Source organism: Schistocerca serialis, unplaced genomic scaffold (genome assembly GCF_023864345.2).
Source record: "Schistocerca serialis cubense isolate TAMUIC-IGC-003099 unplaced genomic scaffold, iqSchSeri2.2 HiC_scaffold_1175, whole genome shotgun sequence".
In the NCBI taxonomy this organism is placed as follows: Eukaryota; Metazoa; Arthropoda; class Insecta; order Orthoptera; family Acrididae; genus Schistocerca; species Schistocerca serialis.
In genome coordinates, this window is record NW_026047376.1 from 162501 (window position 1) to 167500 (window position 5000).

The 5000-nt window shown below is 53.8% G+C and overlaps 1 non-coding gene across 1 annotated transcript in view; it reads left to right on the forward strand.

Moving 5' to 3' along the window:
- Window positions 1-4272: 4272 nt before the first annotated feature.
- Window positions 4273-5000, forward strand: part of LOC126433872 (small subunit ribosomal RNA) — a 1910-nt gene continuing 1182 nt past the window's right edge. Inside the window, exon 1 of the ribosomal RNA XR_007578814.1 lies at window positions 4273-5000. This exon is cut by the window's right edge and continues 1182 nt beyond it. This is a non-coding gene — a ribosomal RNA (small subunit ribosomal RNA).

Consider the following 5000-nt stretch of genomic DNA (forward strand, 5'->3'; position numbering starts at 1 on the left):
ATCTTTCGACCCCACCCACAAAGCCTGCGTCCTCTGTCGACCACAGCACCCCAACGCCAGCGCCTCTGCCGCACGAAATCGTCGACCGGCAATCACTCCACCGGCGCCCCACCCTAACCGCCCAACTCGCAACTCCAGCGGATGAACGGCGGACTTTTCCCGCAGTCGCAATGTGCAATCCACCCCTATAACTTGCGTTTCATGAAGAGTTATGTCCAATATGCGACATTCCCGCTGTCCCTATACATGAGCTGCGAGCTGTACCAGTTACGAGCTAGAGACGCGATCGCGTTGCTCTCTGTACGAATGCCGATGCTGAGCGGTCAGCTAGGAGGCGCTCCATCCATGTCGGTACCGGTGGGCGTTGCACTCGCAGTCGCAAAAACGTACGGCAAGTATATTACTCGGAAGAGTTTATGACAGTCCAAGCCCCCCTGCGTGGGGAGCGTCTTTCTAGGCCATGACCCACCGGAAGGGCGCAGCGTCCCCCACCCCAGACATGTGACGTCACACTATCGGTATTGACGACTCGACTCATTGCTTATAATCATTTGCCATACACCGGTGGAAGCTGCCGAGACGAGTAGCTACATAGCGCGCTCGCCGTGTCACTAATGTACAGAGATACAACAGTTTCGACTGGAACCGGATTAAACGTATACACGGCGCTGATTAGTAATACATAGACCCATCAGAATACAGATAATATATACAACTGTCCGTATACATGCTGAAAGACTCTGCTCACAATCACAACCACACGGCAGCCACACACTCTTATCACGCACTACTCTCCGCCTGTAACACGCACACAGACAATATGTAAGCACCAGCATGGAACAACACCCAGTGCATCCTCTCCGCCACATGAGACAATCCACACTGTCATAACCAGACTGGGAGGTCCACTCAGAAAACGGAATATCCCACCCCCCCGACAACCACCATTGCTCAGCTAAGCCACCAACACCCACACATGTCCTACACAGGGGTGCACCCAACATCACAATACTGCCTCCTCTCACAGCACACAAACAATGGCAGGAATGAAAGACACAGGTCTGCCACAAGCATGGAATCGGAGCGCCGCCTGTCATGAGCCAAAGGTGCATCCTGACGTGGCAAATCAGATGATGCCGCAGGCATCCACTTACTATAATCACAATCAACAAACCGACCGGCCGCCCCCCCCCCCCCCCCCCCATTACACCTTTCCATACAACAATGTGTACCTTAACCTAAACTATACTGTACCTTAACCTAAACTATACTGTACCTTAACCTAAACTATACTGTACCTTAACCTAAACTATACTGTACCTTAACCTAAACTATACTGTACCTTAACCTAAACTATACTGTACCTTAACCTAAACTATACTGTACCTTAACCTAACCTATACGGTACCTCAACCTAACCTATATTGTGCCTCAACCTAACCTATGTTGCGCCTTAACCTAACCTATGTTGCGCCTTAACCTAACCTATGTTGCGCCTTAACCTAACCTATGTTGCGCCTTAACCTAACCTATGTTGCGCCTTAACCTAACCTATGTTGCGCCTTAACCTAACCTATGTTGCGCCTTAACCTAACCTATGTTGCGCCTTAACCTAACCTATGTTGCGCCTTAACCTAACCTATGTTGCGCCTTAACCTAACCTATGTTGCGCCTTAACCTAACCTATGTTGCGCCTTAACCTAACCTATGTTGCGCCTTAACCTAACCTATGTTGCGCCTTAACCTAACCTATGTTGCGCCTTAACCTAACCTATGTTGCGCCTTAACCTAACCTATGTTGCGCCTTAACCTAACCTATGTTGCGCCTTAACCTAACCTATGTTGCGCCTTAACCTAACCTATGTTGCGCCTTAACCTAACCTATGTTGCGCCTTAACCTAACCTATGTTGCGCCTTAACCTAACCTATGTTGCGCCTTAACCTAACCTATGTTGCGCCTTAACCTAACCTATGTTGCGCCTTAACCCAACCTATGTTGCGCCTTAACCCAACCTATGTTGCGCCTTAACCCAACCTATGTTGCGCCTTAACCCAACCTATGTTGCGCCTTAACCCAACCTATGTTGCGCCTTAACCCAACCTATGTTGCGCCTTAACCCAACCTATGTTGGGCCTTAACCCAACCTATGTTGGGCCTTAACCCAACCTATGTTGGGCCTTAACCCAACACACGTTGGGCCTTAACCCAACACACGTTGGGCCTTAACCCAACACACGTTGGGCCTTAACCCAACACACGTTGGGCCTTAACCCAACACACGTTGGGCCTTAACCCAACACACGTTGGGCCTTAACCCAACACACGTTGGGCCTTAACCCAACACACGTTGGGCCTTAACCCAACACACGTTGGGCCTTAACCCAACACACGTTGGGCCTTAACCCAACACACGTTGGGCCTTAACCCAACACACGTTGGGCCTTAACCCAACACACGTTGGGCCTTAACCCAACACACGTTGGGCCTTAACCCAACACACGTTGGGCCTTAACCCAACACACGTTGGGCCTTAACCCAACACACGTTGGGCCTTAACCTGCTCTGTAATTGTCATACGACGCGTTAAATTAGTGTAGTGTTGCCTAACTGCAACCCCCGCAATATAGTTTGCTACTCGCACTGCCCGGTCCCCAGTGTATCGCTTCATGTTAAACACCTTGCAGCTATACACTGTAATGTGGATGGCAGCAGGACGTACATGCTCAATGCCCTTTGCAGTTGTTCATTGGCATTTGCAGTTGTTCATTGGCATTCGCATGGCGAAGCACTTAGCCTACGCTGTGGTACGGCCTGTGTCAACTGTCCGCTGATGTTGTACGTCCAAATCACACACTGTACTGCACATTGGTCCTCATGTACTGAATGATACATCGTGGTACATGTGACCGTACAACGACTGCGCCAACAACGGCGAACCATGCGGTCCAAATGTTGTGCACTCAGCTACGTGTCGTCTCCCTATAAGAGCTGGATTGCAGTGTGGTATGCCCTGGATGGCGATCAGCATGAGCCGTCTGTTGATGTAGTGGCGCGTGTTGTCAGACGTAGTCGTCTCTTCTCACACACCGTGATAGCATGGTGCACTGCGTTCCACATCTGCGACATGCGACAGAGGCCGGTTGACAGTCGTTCGCGCAATGGACATCGCATACGTACGGGGGCCACCTTCCACGTGTTCGCGAAGCGTGCACATGTTGTTGCGTGTATGTGGGCAGACATAGTGTGTCGTGACACCTGACACAGGCATGCAACAATCGTTGAATTTGCAAATGGCGATGGACGCCTACGTTTGCTGGTGACGTTACGCAAATGAACAACTGGTAAACCGTTGTGGTGCGGTTGTTCTCGCTAGAGGTGAATCAGTGATGGCGACGATCGGTTGAGCTACCAACCGGTTGTTCCAGCGATACCCACCATGCCCACGAACGTGAATGGCATCTGGGTGTGAAGCGATACGCGGCGGTGGCTGGGTGGGACCGTCCCCGGCCGGTGAGGGGGGGCCTCCCGGCGTGCTGGCCGCGCGGTGCGTGGGCGCACGCGCTACAGCCGGCTGGTGGGGGCGGCCAGTGGCAGGCGCGCCGGCCGACGGAGGCGGCAGGCGGCGCAGCTGCGCGCCGGCGCACCCTGCACGCGGCGCCGTGCGGCCAAAGTAGGTCCTCGCGGGCCCGGTGCGAAGCGCGGTGGACATCTGCAGTGTGCTGGTCCGATTGAGGACTGTGTGCGCTGAGGATGCGCCGCCGCCCGGCGCTCGGCGCCGCGACGCCGTCTGCTGCTCGGTCGCCTCTGCGGTTCTCGCAGGTGGTTTGTATCGCAGCTGTGCGGACGTGTTGGCGCGTGCGCTGTGCTGGGAGAGTTCGCTTCGGCACCCAAGTGGGGCTTTTGTCCTTCTGTGGCGCTGGCGTTGGAGCTGCCGGTCACCGTAGGTGGCGCGTGTTGTCTCCCGCCGGCAATGCCACGACAGCACGCTCCCGGGCCTCTGTCGGCAGCGGCAAGCTCAGTTGGGAGCACGGGTGGTCGCACCTAAAGCGTCTACTCGCCAAACCCCGGGCGATTGCGCCTCTCTCGAACCCGACCAAGTACTTAGGACGGCGCTGCGCGCCGCCGGGACCTGAGAGGGTTTCGAGGTGTATGGTGCAGGGGAGCTCAGCCTCCTCCTGTTTGCAGAATAATTGAGCGGACGCTTGCGTGTTCGCGCGGGCCCCCGGGACACACTCCCGGGCGGCCGGCTGCTCAGCTCTAGTTGACGCAGCTCCCTGGTTGATCCTGCCAGTAGTCATATGCTTGTCTCAAAGATTAAGCCATGCATGTCTCAGTACAAGCCGCATTAAGGTGAAACCGCGAATGGCTCATTAAATCAGTTATGGTTCCTTAGATCGTACCCACGTTACTTGGATAACTGTGGTAATTCTAGAGCTAATACATGCAAACAGAGTCCCGACCAGAGATGGAAGGGACGCTTTTATTAGATCAAAACCAATCGGTCGGCTCGTCCGGTCCGTTTGCCTTGGTGACTCTGAATAACTTTGGGCTGATCGCACGGTCCTCGTACCGGCGACGCATCTTTCAAATGTCTGCCTTATCAACTGTCGATGGTAGGTTCTGCGCCTACCATGGTTGTAACGGGTAACGGGGAATCAGGGTTCGATTCCGGAGAGGGAGCCTGAGAAACGGCTACCACATCCAAGGAAGGCAGCAGGCGCGCAAATTACCCACTCCCGGCACGGGGAGGTAGTGACGAAAAATAACGATACGGGACTCATCCGAGGCCCCGTAATCGGAATGAGTACACTTTAAATCCTTTAACGAGTATCTATTGGAGGGCAAGTCTGGTGCCAGCAGCCGCGGTAATTCCAGCTCCAATAGCGTATATTAAAGTTGTTGCGGTTAAAAAGCTCGTAGTTGGATTTGTGTCCCACGCTGTTGGTTCACCGCCCGTCGGTGTTTAACTGGCATGTATCGTGGGACGTCCTGCCGGTGG